This window comes from Pteropus vampyrus, unplaced genomic scaffold, assembly GCF_000151845.1.
Source record: "Pteropus vampyrus isolate Shadow unplaced genomic scaffold, Pvam_2.0 Scaffold15, whole genome shotgun sequence".
Classification (NCBI taxonomy): Eukaryota; Metazoa; Chordata; class Mammalia; order Chiroptera; family Pteropodidae; genus Pteropus; species Pteropus vampyrus.
Genome location: NW_011888796.1, coordinates 13,007,579 through 13,023,591, shown reverse-complemented (window position 1 = coordinate 13,023,591; position 16,013 = coordinate 13,007,579). Strand labels below are relative to the sequence as shown.

Genomic DNA, 16,013 nt, shown 5'->3' with positions numbered 1-16,013 from the left:
ACTCACCTCCTGCTGTGCAGCCCAGTTCCTAATAGGCCATGGACCGATACTGGTCTGTGGCCCGGGGTTTGGGGACCCCTGCTCCTGCACACTTCTTGTTTATCTCCCCTGCTTCATAATGGTCAAGTCAATGGGCCTCTGGCTTTCTGGTAGGGTTGCTCAGCCCTGTGAGAAGTTTTTGCTATGAAAAAGTGCAGCTCTAGTCTCTGCTGCTGTTTTAACCTCCTTTGTTTAGACATAGTCTTATTCGTGATCTTTTTTTAGCTTATCTGGTTGTTTACCAATTTTGTCTCAGTGTATTTTACTGTTATATCTCCCTATATTTTATCGTTTTCATTTTATTGATTTTATTTCTTTACGTTGCTTAGTTCAGATGGGAACACTGAATTCGGAACCACCCCTTCCCTAAAAGAGGTAGAGAGCTCGTGCCATGGTCCGCAAGAAGAGATCCTTTTGTGTTCACTTTGGCAGTGCATGTGCTAAAATTGGACTGGTTCAATTAGCATGGGCCCTGCGCACAAATGACATGCAAATTCATGAAATATTCCATATCTTTTTTACGGACCATCTATCTATATATGGTGGGTCAGATGACTCAGACAGATGCTTAGGCTAGAGATGGCTTTTTTCTCTAATTCTGAGTTAACTTTGTCACCACCGCCACCAGGATATCTTCTCAGAAATTACTGAAATGACATGGGTAGAATATGTATTGGGCTGAAAGTCAAAGTCTGACTTTACCACTAGCTTTCTGTGTGACCTACATGTAACTTAAGCCTCTTAGGATCTTCAGTTTTCCTAAATTGATCCTCAAACAACAAAATGTTGCTCACTCCTGACTCACATGGGCAAAATGCAATGAACTGAAAACTCTCTCAATTGGATCTTCCCCTTCCTTCCCAACCAGAACTCCATAGTAAGAGAACTAATGGGCTTCTGGGGATGGGGTGCAACCATTGCTTCTATCCTGGGTTGATTTGTACTCCCTCAGGACATGCAAATCCCAAGCTCATCAGAAACTGCTTAATTATAGGAAAGATGCAGGAGGAAGTTCATCTTTACCTGTACACCTACATCACTGTCATAACTGCATTTCACGCCCTTTCTTTTGTACCTACATGCCTGGACCTTTGCTGTCTTCTTTGTGGACAGAACTGCCTCCATCACCTTCTTTGTGTTAAACCCCTTCATTCACTCCTAACCTCTGAGTATCTATGAAATGAAATTAAAAATTAAAGAGGGAGAGAAATAAAAGAGGTCTTCTCGATTCATTTAAAACAGTTGTGAGGGTCAAAATAATACATTTGTTTAATTTACTACAAAAGTAAAATATGTTTTTTGTAGAATATTAAGAAACATGGTTAGCAAGAGAAAAAAATAAGCAAAATGAAGTAAATAAAAATCACCCATAATTCCAACAACCAGATATAACTACTGTAAGTGGCATATATCTTTATAGACATATACATATATATTTGTGTTCATAAAATGAGTTCATACTGTTCATTCTGTTTGGTAACCCTCTCCTTTCTATGTCAATAAACACATATTTACTGTATCATTTTTAATGGTTGCAGTGTGAGTATTCCATTATATTGATATACCTATTTAACCAATCCCCTATAGTTGGCATTTAGTCTGTGTCTTATATATTACATTTTAATATATTTTTGTGATATTTTTGGCTAAATTTCTGAAAGCGTATTTGATCAAAGAGTCCCCAGATGTTTTTAGACTTTTGATTGGGTTGCCAAATTGAAGCAATAGATCAGAGGGTGGGGGAAGAGTAATGGGCTACATCTGGAAGGAATTGAATTGAAGTGACAAAATGCTATTACAGAGAGTGGAAACAATGAAATAATTTGTACTTAAAATTATAGCTGAAGGGAGGAGGGGGAAAGGAGACATGACATTAACCCAGAAAAGGATTTCATTGAAAGGCAGAAGCATGCTAAAGCAGGAACATAGAGAGGTGATGTATTGGATGCTGTCAGAGATCCTGGAAGTTAGAGCTTCGGGCCTAAATTCAGCTGCCTCTTGGGAGATAAACGGTATTAGTTCTGCTGTTCAGACTGGGTATGTGCAAGTGTATTAGTCAGCTCCTGCTGCAATTCTTATTTTAATTAGCTACCTCTATACCTCTATAGTATTTTTTGTTTTTTTACATTTTGGGGCTGAAAATATTTTGGTAGTCTCTTTATTTCATAACAATTTTATAATATCATTCTCTATAGAGTGAATAGACATGTTTAGCCATTCTTTTAGCATGGTGGTTTCTGACTGTGTATTTCAAACCTATTTATCCTCCACAACCCTCACACTTCTGCCATCAGGCACCTTGGGCCACGTTCATAGTATGAGAGCAGTACTGACCTTGAACCTTCATGTTGGATGATGAGTTAGCACATTGTTTATGAAGATCATTCCAGGTAACAACCCAAATATCCATCATCTAATGAATGGATGAACAAAATGGCGTATTATTTAGCCATAAAAAAGGAATAAAGTACTGATTCATGCTATAACATGGATGAACCTTAAAAACATACTAAGTGAAAAAAGCCAACACAAAAGGTACACATATTGTATGATTCCATTTATGTGAAATGTCTAGAATAAGCAAATTCATAGAGACAAAATAGATTAGGAGGGGATGACAAAATTAGGAGCGGGCTGATGGTGGGGGAGGAAGAGAATGGAGTGACTACTAATAGGATTTTCTTTTGGAGGGTGATGAAAATATTCTAGAATTAGATAGTTGTGATAGTCATACAACCTTGTGAATATACTAAGAATACTGAATTGTATGCTTTAAAAGGGTCGATTTTATGGTATATGAGTTACATATCAATTTAAAAAAAAGAGCATTCTTGAAAACTATTCCTATATTCAAACAGCTAGAATAAGTATACCCAGAAATACCTGCAAACTATATAAATATATCATACTGAACTCAAACTCAATCTATCTTTAATTTAACATCCCTTTAGCCAGATCCCAAAATGCCCTTAGATGGCATATGATACGAAGGGAGGGCAATGGAAGAAAATTAGGGTAGAAACAGACATTGGTTTTTCACTCTTGCTTACTCTTGTTTATTATTACCAGGAAAACACATTGTCAGGGCCTTGGAAGGAGATCCTGCAAGTGAAGGCTCTGAAGTTTAAGTACATGGTTAATTCCCCCTGCACCTAGTCACCTACCACCACCTCCCTACCCTCTATGTAGGCCACGCATTTAAATTTTAGAAAATGCTCAAGTGGTCTGGAATCTTTTTATAGAGCTTCTTGAAATAAAGCAATGATTTCTTAACTAAGTTATTAAATCCCACTTACATTGTATCTGAATAGACTGACACGCTTCCCCTAAAAAAGAGAACAAGAGAGTACACCAAGCAGGGAGCTTTAAAAGTTTTCATTATTCTTTTTCAGGACTTCGCAATGTTTTCCCTTCTCCGTGAAATAGCGTAGTCCTGATTGAAATCTCTTTCAACATGGACTGCCCCTGGGCAGAGGATCAAAGCCCAATTTCATTTCACCACCAAGGCCTAAAGAGAATTCCAGAGCCCTTCAAATCCTCTGCACTGATGACTCAGCCCCTCCCGCTGACCATCCTCCTTGTGGAATCCCCTTTCCCCAGGGGATTGCTTTGTACACCTGGCTGGCCTCCTTCTCCAGTCTCTCTCTTGTTCAGCTGGATTGGACTCAGGTGTCCTTAACTTTCTTCTCCAGCTGCCTGGAACCAAATTGCCTTTCAGCCTAGAGGAGGTAGTTTTTGCCAGAACCAGGAGCTTGAAATTCACTTATTTTGGAATTATATAATCCCGAACTCTAAAAGGCAAATCAAGGTCTTTTTCTGACATTGAGTATGTTTCTGACATTGAGTGACCCATTTCCCAGTGACCAAAAATATTCTTTTGGATGCGAACTTCTAACTTCCCACTCAGGTATTAACAGGAAATCAGCTTTAAGAAAATAAATTGTCCCTGCTTCATAACTTAATTTTCACGTCCTCTTCTTATTTCACTTTCAGCAGACAGGTGAATAAACACTAATCCAAATGATCATCATAGGGTTGGCTTCTGAGACATCTGACTGGTTTAGCCAGAACTGAGACTTTCATTTCAAAATGGTGGACTGAGTACAAGTTGCAGTGTACTCTAAATTCCTAGAAATCGTTATGCTTAAAAGCAAGATTAAGAGTTTGGTCATAAATAACTTAAAGAATAAAAGTTAAGGAGGTTGATTAAAAAGGAAATCTGTAGTCCAGACTCATCTGAGACTTCTGAGAAAGATGGGAGCAGACTAAGGAATACGTACACCTGGCGGCTCTATAGTCCTGCAGCAGAAAGGGGTCCAAGGCAATAGACAGGGTGTAGATACCATAGCAACAGCAGCCAGGCAACAGTGATAAGTTGTCTGCCTCCAGGCTCCATTTGATCTGAGACAGAGCAGCAGGTGGCCAATGACCTTAGGAGGGAGAGGTAAGTACCAACATCTAAGGTACCCTGCCCAGTGACACATCCTGTTCTTCCTCTCCCTGAAAGCAGGGCAGAATGCAAGTCACAAGACCAACTCTGTCTACTTCTCAGGTTGACCATTCAGACAGATGGTCAGAGAATCTAACAGGGAATTTCAACCACAAAGATAAGCCCACAACCGTGAAACATGAAGGATTCAAGAAAATCGACCTCTATAAATGGAGACAATGAACTAAAGAAATGGAAGAACTTATAACATAGGGAAGAGTCATAAGAACTACACAGATTTATGAGTTGTATTCAGAGCCCATGATGTGTTGCTGCCAGACCATGGGAAGCCCAGAGAACAAAGACAGATTCCTGCTGGGATTACTATCAAACTATTTACCCACATGTTAAAGGGAAACGAGGAAAACAGAGTGTTTAAGTCCTACCCCACACAAAATAGACCCAACCATTCATTCCCTACAGGGTACCTATAGAATAAGGGCTGAGATTACTAACATGTGTTTAATGCTGCATACCCACACCTTTATGGCTGCATACCCATACCATCAGAGGAAAACAGGTAAACAAAGTCTTTAAACTGTGATTCATAGAAACTAAGAATCACCTATAAACAGAATTCCTTGAACACTCCACTCTGGGCCTTTCTCTCTTTCATTCTCTGTCTCTGAGAGGAGACCACACTCTATCTATGGAGCTCTAGTCCTTCTCTAATAAACTTTCCTTTTGTCTCTAACTCCGGTGTGTGCTTGAATTCTTTTCTGTGTGCAGTCAAGGTGTGGACTTGAGTCCCTCCTCGGGGAGATTCGCCCTGTGCTACATCACTTATATATGATAAAACCAAATTAGTGGAACAAACAACATAACACTTAAAAACTAGAACCCAGTCTCCTCATTCTCAGGCCACCAGTATTTCCCCTTCTTCGCGTCGTAATTCATTCCTAAACTGGGCACTCCCTATATAGTAAAAACATTGTAAAGAAATCTCCTTATATTCCCAAATAAAAGCTATTTGGGGGAAAAACTTGCACAAGTGAGGAAGGTCTACGCAAAGAGATATCTACTTCATTTCCTCATTTTCTGTTTTGAAGGAGGGCTTTGCCATTTACCCCAAAATGTCTGAATCTCTATTCTATCCATAGGTGAGGGCACCTTCATGTCTTTCTAAAATGATTGCAACAGCTTTCTAACTCCTTTTCTTGTCTTCATGCTCCACCCCCTACACCCCTAATCTGTTCTCTGCCCTTTTAGATAGATTAAACTTCTTAAAATGCAAATTTTGATTATGTCTCTCTGACTGCTCCAAAACTTTTCAATGTCTTTTCTTAGCTCTTTGTATGGAGTTTGCATCCCTTAAAAGGACCTACTAGTTGCTGCAGAATCTGGTTCCTGCCTTTTGGTCAAGTCTTATCTCCTAACACTTCACAACCATCCCCACCCCAACTCCTTTGTTCTATGACTCACCCATAGCAAACTTCTTTCATGTCTTCTCTTCTCCATGCTGTTTTTTTTTTTTTTTTCTGCTAGAAACAGATTTCTCATCCCTTTTCATAAAGCCAACTTTTAGTTATGCTTCAGATTCCAGCTCTGAGAAGCCTTCCTGGGACTCCGGAGTCAGCAGTGCCTCTTCTGTACTCCCATGGCACTATGCACTTGCTCTGTATCTATCTCTCTGGACCATATGGTTTCTTGTCTGTATCTCCTTTACCATATAAGTCTCAGAGGGTAGAGACTTCTTTGTTCTTTGTTTTACCCACAGGTGAAGAATGAGAAGAACACAATGACAATCTTAGAATAGAGGAGCTGTCTGATGCCTTTATCTGTGTTTTTGTGGTAGCACTGAATAGATTTGGAGCCCAAGAGAAACGTGGCCATTTTCTTCTTTTATAAAATGGATTCGTAGGCTATTTTAAGATCTACCATGACTTATTAATCACCTATTCAGTCAATAAATTTATTCGATAAATCCTATGGAGGACAAGGAATATTCCATATGCTGGGTACAGCAATAAACAGAAAAGACTCAAATCTTATAGTATTTAATTTTATAGGAAATTACTTGGCCATTAGCCTCCTCTTCTCCACCAACTCTCCCCAAGTCCAATTTGCCATTCTGCTGGAATCTTCCCCAACTGCTGAGTCCTGCTGGTATAGGACACCATGTTTCATAATTATACTTCGAGCTTATATTTCATTTTTAATTTTAAACTTTTTTTATTAATGAAGATTTCAAACATATACAAAGATAGAATTGGATAATGAATCCTTGTACACCTAACACATCAACATATGGCCAGGTCACCTCATTTATACTTCCACACATTTTCAACTGCCCATAGGATTATTTTAAAGCAAAACCAAACACTCAGTTATTTCACCCATAAATCCCTTCTGAAGGAAGAGACTTTCGTATGGACTTGGAGAATGGATAGGTCATAAATAGGTGGAGAGGAAGCCATGTAGCATCCTAAGTGAGGATGAAAGTACAAGGAAAGGTTTGAACAGGAAATTAACATTGTAAACAAGAATCAGGAGGAAACTATTCTGGATGGGGAGAAGGTTGGACAGATCAGGTAAAAATAATTATGAAAAGTCAAATGTCCTCATGAATACATGGGGTCCTGCAGAGCAGGTTTAGTTAGATATTTATATAAGGTTTTAGGTGTGATATGAGTCAAGCAGTGTTCAAATGAGAATCCTCTGGAGTGGCAGTGGGTCCAGGGTACCCAAGAACAAAAATGAATAGAAAGTGGAAGAACATAAAAGAGTCCATTATTATAATTCAGCTTGACAAGGCCCAGACCACCTGGTGATGGTAGAAATGGAGAGGAGGGATGGACCAGGATGCATTTTAAAGATCAAAAGAACAGAATTCATTGCCTGGCACAATAAAGTGGTTAAGGGAAGAACAAGAGAGGACTATGAGGCTCCGAGTGTGGCAGCTTACAGACTGGAAGTCTCATTCACAAAGTCAAAGAAAACGAGAGGAAGAATCTCATATGGGGATTATAAATTTTGTTTTAGATTTAATAATGGGATATCCAAATATATATATCTAGTAGTCTGTTGGAAAGGCAGGATTGGAACTTGGTAAAGGTGATATAGAAGGGTTCTACTTATCTACCTAAAAGTGATAGTTGAGGTCAGGTATCTTTTTTAGTTTTATGCGTGGAGAATGAAAAGGCAAGAGGGAGAGAGGATGGGAAGGGAGAGGAAGAAAGAGGAGGGAAGAGAGAACAAAGGAGGTCAGGGGAAAGGAAAGAGTGGAGAGGAAAGAAGAGGAGAGAAAAAAGAGCAAGTCGGGAAGAAGAAGAATCATGGCTAAGACAGAAAAAAAGGTGAAAGTACCAGGACAGTAAAATCATCTCATAAGTCAAAGTGGAGCACCTTTCTAAAAAGAGAAATTTTAGTTATTAGTGAGACTAGCGGTTGGAAAAGCCCACTGAATATGCATGATGTCATGTACTGTACATTCACAACACACACAAGGCCACATTCAATCTGTTGACCTGAGGGCAGAGCACAAGGCTCATTTGTTCCCCCCAGCCTTTGCCTGAGAGAAGGAGAAGTCTGTCCTTGGAGAGTTTTAATTCTTGAATCAAGCTGGTTGTTAGCTATGTTATGAAATAGGCTAGTTTTCAGAAACTGAAAAAATCACTTCTGCTTATAGTCACGGTAGTAAGTAGACGGTGGGTAATGGGCTTGGGGGAAACTGGACCCCCAATTTGGTGTGAAGGATGAAGTGACAAAGCTAGGACTCACCAGTAGAGAAGAACCAACCTAGCTTAGAAGGAGCGAGCTCTGCCCCAACCTGTACTGTGATGCAAACAGGCCTTCCTTGTGCAATTTCGGTGCCTCTTTTAGTGACTTCAGGAAAAATAAATCTAATATATACTCATATGAGAGAAACGAAAGTCCTATAAATAATCTTAAACATGTATTTAAACATGTATTAAACATGGTATGGATAACATGATATTATAAATACAAACAGAAATGAGATAGCTATATAAAAAAAAAGAGTCATAAAAATTGGGATACCAGAATCATATGGAAGAGAGGTGGTTGGGTTTGGGAAAACTGGTAGTGACAATATAGAGAAGAATGGAGCTATATGGAGGAGCTGGGTAGTTCACCAGATTATTTTGTTCCCTAAATTTTCTTTTGGATATTTCCAGGTTTTTTTCTTATTCTACGTTTACCAAGATTTATTTTTTCTATTGTTTTTAAAACCATGCTTATTTAGAGATAACTTAGATTTCAATTATTCACCAAGAATTTATCTTTTTCTTTATTTTTATAAAACTTTAATAATAAAAATTTCAAACTTTGAAGTAGAAAGAATAGTATAGTGAACTCACATGTATCTGTTACTCAGTTTTATCATTTTTATCAGCAGTTTTTTAAAAAATCTATTCTTCTTCCTTTTTTCTCCCTCCTTCCTTTTTTCACCTGCTAGACTATTTTTAGAGCAAATCCCACACATCATATTAACACTCCTGAAAATACTTCAATACGCACCTATCGATTACTGATAAGAACTTTAAAAATACAATTATGACAATAATATGAGAATAATACAACTTAAAATGATTCTTTTATATAATTAAATACTAAGTCTATATTCAGACTTCCCTGATAATCTCAAATATGTATTTTATAGTAAATCTGTTCAAATCAGAACCAAAACAAGGTCCGTTAGATTTGGTTATTACATCTCTTAAGTATCTTTTATTCTCTAAAAATCCATCCCTCTAATATTTATGCAATTATTTTTTTGGAGAAATTAACTAACTTAGCTGACAAAATATTTCATTCAGGATTTGGTTTATTGTACCTTGTGGTCTTGTTTAAAATGTTCTTTTCTTTCCTCTCATTTTCAATAAAGTGACAACTAAAACTACTGGCTTGATAAGATTCGGGTTTAATTTTTTTAGGCAAGAATACATCCTAAGGGGTGTTGTGTTTTTTGTATTGTAGGAGGTTATTACATAGTCCAGTTGTTTTGCTTTTAATAATATCAAGATTGATCAGTGTGCTCTGATGATAGTGCTCTAATACTTCCATTATGAAATTCTTCATTGACTTTTAACCTGGTTGTTTTATCAAACACTGATGGTTGTTGCCTAGATTCACTGTTCCGTTTGGGGTTGCAAAATAGTGATTCTCTACTATTCCTTCTGCATTCATTGGTTGCAATTCTTCTATAAAGAACTTTTCCTCATCAACAACTTGGTTACTCTGAAATACAGTACATACAGAAAAGGCAGGATAAATTCTGGACATTTTCCTTTTCAATATGTTTTCAAGTAAAGAATTGGTACCCTAGCAATCTCCAAAGATGACCAATAAGATATTTAAAAAATCATTATAAACTTATAAATTTTTAGATATCTAATGTGTCCTAATTCTTTTTCATGCTTAAATGCCCCTAACTTTGGCCAGTGGGATCCTCAAAAGTGGCTTTTGTGTCCTTTGATGTGACCTCATTTGTTTTGAAAGGCTTCCCTGTTTCTTCTTTGACATTAGATGATGCCCTAGACTCACTTTTTAATTTCCTGCCCTAGATTTGGAATCGGTTATTTTTCCAAAGAATTCCGGTTCCTCTTAGTGGAGAGTGTAATTAGAGACCACAATCTAAATGTTTGTTGTGCTTACTACTACTGAACTGTCATTTCTTCTAGGCCTTTCCAAGAAACAAAATAATTAAAAATGTATTTTTTAAACTTATTTTAAGAGAAAAAAATGAGTCCTGTAGAAAAATAATATAAACAAAGCCATTTCGAAATGAAGTTGGAACTGCCATCTTAGAGGAACTGCTTTGCACATCTTACTCCTCAAAACTTTGGAATACTAAAGTGGGCAAGATAACCTTTGGACTGGGCCTAAACTAGCATTGTATTCCAAATAACTGTTTGCAAAGCTAACAGGAAAGCAGACATGACCACCTATATGAAAATTACAGAAATTCTTTAGAAATTTCTTCTATTCTTGTAATTGTCCCCTTTGCCTTTCTCATAAATAATTCTTGCCTTCACCTCCTAATTGGAACACTTAGGTTTCTGCCTGAATCAGTGCTTCCCAAATAGCTATTATTCTGGATCTCAAATAAATGTTTCTCGATTCTCACTTTGGCCTTTTATTTTTAGGTTAACAGTTTATAGTGATATTTCCTATTTAAATGGGAGATTATAGAATTTTTACTTAGCTTATTTGATTATATACTCTTATTTCAGCAACCTGTTATTAGCAATACTATGCTTTAGTATCTTTTATTTTTGAAGCAACATCCAAGGTTCACCAAATATTTAAGAAAAGCTGAACAATGAAACAGAAACAATAAAGAGAATGAAAGAAAACCTTAGTGTAAAAAGGAACTATAATTAATCTCGTCAGAGGCCTAGGAGATATATTGCCACTATGGAATTATTGCAAAGAAATCTCAACCTATGTTCTATATGTTGTAAACATATAGCTAATCATCATGTTACTATCATAAAAACCAAGTTTTTCAGCAAAGGAGAAACAGGATATGAACATCAAATCAAATAAATTAAGTTAAAATCCTGTAATTAAAAGTATATATTTTTTAAAAGTATATATTTTTTCTTTACTCTGAAAAATCCACAAAACAAAGACAATTCAGTAGCAAAGAATGTCCCTCATACCAAGATGGTGGTCTCTAAATATCTTTTCCCAACTAAAACAAACTAGAGATTTTTGAAAAAATACCACAAGGATGTGTAAACGTAAGAAACATCCAAACCAAAAGAGAATTTTCAAGAGTTTATTTGAGCTAAACTGATAACAATTGTTAAGAAGCGAACTATCAACAAATTGAGAAAATGCTCTGAAGAATGGGAGTTTCGCAGCTTATTTTATGCTTCAGAATAAAAGGAGGAGACGTAAGGAGGGTTACGTGAAATCCATCAGTGGTAGATTCAGGGAGAGGGAGAAAGCAAAGTGGGGAAATCGCTGGGATTGGATAAAAAGTAAAACGGAGGAACACATACCTCTTTTACATCGGTGCTACATGGCAGTTAATAATGAACATTTACAGCACCTAGGGATGGTATGCATGGGACAAGATAACAATGAGGGGGTTCTGTGGTTTGATGCTCTGGGGCTGGCAGTTGTGCCCTGAGGGGTCTGGAAAAAAAGATTACTCTGACATTTCGAAGGCATTTTATCTTAGATGCAAAAAAGACAATAGACAGGCTCGCTTAAGGCAAAGACTGACCTTTGTTAAGGAAGCCACAGGCCTAGGACCTGACTACATGCCTTGACCTGATTTTACTTAGGAATTTCTAAGCTCAGTCTATTCTGTGTGGTTACTTTCGGTTTCTGAGTTTGTAAGGTCTGCCATGCAGGCCTCTCCTGAGCTTGTTGAGTTTTGTACGTGGCCCCTTTTTTTGTCCACAGATGCAATAAGACAAATCTAGAATATGAGAAATTCTACGGAAATCTTATAACTTAATTCTTCTACAAATAAATGACATGAACAAAAGAGAGTGTGTTATGCGTAGATCCTGTTTATATTGGTAGTATAATAAGAAATCCACTATTTAGTCTTTGGCACAAAATTCCTAAAACTCTTGGAATTTCCCGAGTGATAGTGTCTTTTGTCATTACTAAGAAGCCAGTTTTGAGCACACCAGAGTTTACGCTAATGAGGTGACTTAGAGTGGAGGCCTCTAAAAAGCCTTAAGATGGGAATGGTCACTGGAAAGACCCAATGATTACAGGGTAGAAACTTTCAGCCACACCCACAGACCACCGGGAAGGGGCAAGCGGGGCAGTTGGGCTACAGATTAAGTTCTATATAAACACTGGAACAACAAAAGTTGATAAGCTTTCCGGTTGGTGAAGGTATCCACATGCCAGGAGGCTGGTGCACCCCAGTTCCATGGGGACAGAAGCTCCTGATCTCTGGACCCTTCCGGACCTGGCCCCATATATCTCCTCATCTGGCCGTTCATCCATATCCTTTACAATATCCTTTATCATAAACTGGTAAACAGTATAAGTAAATATTTCTCTGAGTTCTGTCAGTTGCTCTAGTTAATTGCTCAACCCTGAGGAGGAAGTTGTGGAAACCTCCAGTTTATAGTCAGCTGGTCTGGAGCACAGGTAACCACCTGCACTTGAAATTGGCATCTAAATTGAGGCAGGCTTGGGGGACTGAGGCTTATCCTGCGGGATCTGATGCTGTAGGGAGATAGTGTCAGCACTGAGTTAAATTTGTAGGACACGCATTTAGCGTCTGCTGAGAATTGGAGAATTGCTTGGTGGTGTTGGAAAAACACACACATACTTGAGACCCCAACTTGAACCAATTTCACAAAAGATATATTTAGATAGCTGGAGAAAATGGAACACCGGGTATTATCTGACATTAAAAATTACTAATTTTATTATATATGATAGCATTGTTATATTTTTTAAAAGTCCTTATTCACTAGTAATGTATTCTGAAGTTTTTATAGTTGAAATGATATGTTATTTGGGATTTGCTTTAATATATTTTTGAGGAAAAAATGGAAGACATAAGTAAAACAAATTTGGAAAAATACTGATAAATATTGAAGCTAGGTGGTGTGGGTTCATCATATTATCCTGTCAATTGTTTGTACGTTCGAAAATGTATTTAATTTTTTTTAAAAAAATAGACTTTTAAAAAAGACTCTATCTAGAAACACTAAAGACCCAAATAAATGGAAAGATATAGGATGCTTAATTAATTAACTGTTTAACTGATTAATTAATTAGTTAATTAATGGAGCATAAGAAAGCAAGAAAGAATCCAGCTCAAATCCCATGTCCCAGAGTCCAGCAAGTAGCAGGATGTGCCTGAAATTCCCCCAAAGCCCTGCTCCAGATGTCTCTCGACCCTCAGGCCTTTCTTGCCTAGAGCAGCAGTTTGTGTTCCAGGCCTGCTGGTTGGAGGCTGCACGTGAGGCCTCATAATTCACAGAGCCCTTTTGGATACCCGAGAATAGTTGGTCACATTCTCCACATTTTTATGCAGATGACATTGCTTAGGGTGGAGACTGGAGGCTGGGGCAGCTGATTAGGAAATCACCGAGGGCAGCTCAAGAAAAACATCTCCTAAGGGACACCACAGGAAACCAGGATAAACTCACATCCCTTTGGGTTTGTTCCTCCCCTGTGGTTGCAAGCCTCTGTCAGGCTGCAGTGTCCCAGTCTCCAGCTGTGCCTCCCCCACCAGCTGTTGTTTCCCCTCATTCCCTCTTCTCCCATCCAAGGTATAGGACTTTATTCCACTTGGAGAACTCCTGCTGTTTCCTGGTGACCAGTGATGATTCATTTTTATTCCCTTGAATCTTCTCTATGGCCAAAACATTGTTTTCCATATCCTTCCCCACCTCCACCCCCCATGAAAGAACAATAGGCAATATTTGGTCTTCCATTCATGGCTTGGGCTGAGGGGTTCCTTCTGCTCCCATAGATTTCACACAGAATTTTGAGATAAACTCTTAATAGTAGGATACATTTGCTTTCCGGTTGAAGTGATGCATTATATGATTCATCTGTTCCCTACAATTTCCAGTTATAGTCATGAAATCTGGCCTCTACTCCCGATGCAAAACCTTGTGTTTATAAGAAGCAACCTAAGTAATTTACCACAATTTTAATGTTCAAATCACACTTTCTGTCCCATGAGTTTGTAAATTCAACAAGATAAAATTTTCTCTGTTCCAAGTCAACCATGCTTGAAAAGTCGGTATAGTTGAATTAAGTTCTAATAAGAGCAGGTCTGGCTATGTCCTAACTCAAGAATTTCATCTTCTCACGTCTACCCCAAACTATGGCCAGATCAATGGGATGTTCAATTGCATTTTATTTCACTTTCTGATCCTAAATGGAATCACACTTATTTTAGCAAAGTTGAAGGATGAAAAAGAGACCTAAGCCATTTAGAATTAGATCTGCAGCAGAGAACAAATAAGATTCTCAGAATTGCAGAACATTAGGGATGGGCAGACTTTAGCCAGCATCTACCCACCCCTTCACAGGTGAGAAAACTAAAGCTCAAAGGGAATCGTATTTTGCTGAAGGTCAGAGAGGTAAATGAAACCAGGTTCAAAACCAAGTTTGCTATGAAAGATTCAAAACCCATTCTCTCACTCATGTCAGCTTCTGAAGTGTCTTCCTTACTGGTCTCTTCTCGTTCCTTCCACCTGTCCTTTATACTGCTATCTGCCATAGCCATCTACTCCTCAGCACACCTGTGGTCATGTCTCTCCTGGCTCAGAGCTGTTTAATGATCCTTGGCTGTTCCCAATGACATTTCGGTCGTATCTCACATTGCACTCACATGCCCTTCCCAGACCACATGGAAAAGTGGCGGCCCTCCAAGCAAGCTCTGTGCTTACGTGTATCTTTTCCCATGCAGTTTTCTCTGCCTAGTAGCTTCTTCCTCTTTGACTGTACCAGGCAAGATCCTCCCACCTTTTAGAAAATGGTTCAGATGCCACTTCCTCCACAAATCTTTCATCAACTCTCCTAAGTGAAACAAATCTATTTGCCCCCCTCGTCTCGTGGTACTGTACAGTGAGGGCCTCTGCTTTAGTAGATATCACATTCTATTTGGTGTAATACTGTAGTTTACTATGAGCGTTCTACTTCTGCCCACTAGACTGTGCATTTATCTAAGACAAAGACCAGGTCTCCTTTAAAGCCCCATCAGAGTTATTTTCTCAGAGTAAACATATAAAAATTTGAATTAAATTGGGTTAAAATCATTATCTTTGGAAACCCAAAAGCATTGAGATATGCAAATCTAAAGAGTTGAAATTAAGAATTTTACGTGTGTCTAGCTTTGATGTTCTTAGGCACACTGAAGGATATTTCTATCTCCTACAATGTGTAATGAATAAAAATAGGGAAGATTCTTTTTGTTTTACCATTTCCTTACATCACACTCAACAAAAAGTCCAACTAAACATACATGTATTGAACACTGAGTAATAATTGCCAATTCTCTCCGTCTGCTATTAAAGAAAGTTATACAAGGCTAATAGCCTTAAGAACTGCCCTTGGTTAGGAATCAGAAGACCTTAGGTCTACTTCAGATTATACCAAATTTTTATCGACGTGACCTTGGACGAATAACCGAATCTCTATTCATCTTCCTCATCAGTAAAAAGGGGTATTCGTATAGGGTGGGTTCTTTCATGGACACGATGTGACCCACCTAGCAACAAGGTTGTAGAGCAATTCTGCAAACATATATGGTATGAGTTAAAGCAGTAGTTCTCAAAGTGTAGTCCCCTGACCACAGCATCTACTGGGAATTTGACAGAAATGCACATTCTCAGGCCCCACCCTAATCCAACAGAATCAGAAATACTGAGAAATGGTGGGCTCTGGTGCTTTCTCTTCTACCAGTGGAAGGTGCTGCTGGTCATGTGGGAAGCTGCATTGGGATAGCTCCCTCCCATCCCACTGGCTTACTGTCCAGACAGTCTAGAATGACCTTGTATATCATTTTAAAACAGTTCTG

General features: G+C 38.3%; 1 pseudogene; it reads left to right on the top strand.

Moving 5' to 3' along the window:
* Positions 1 to 459: 459 nt before the first annotated feature.
* LOC111735925 lies at positions 460 to 556 on the top strand (annotated as a pseudogene).
* The last annotated feature ends 15,457 nt before the right edge of the window (positions 557 to 16,013 follow it).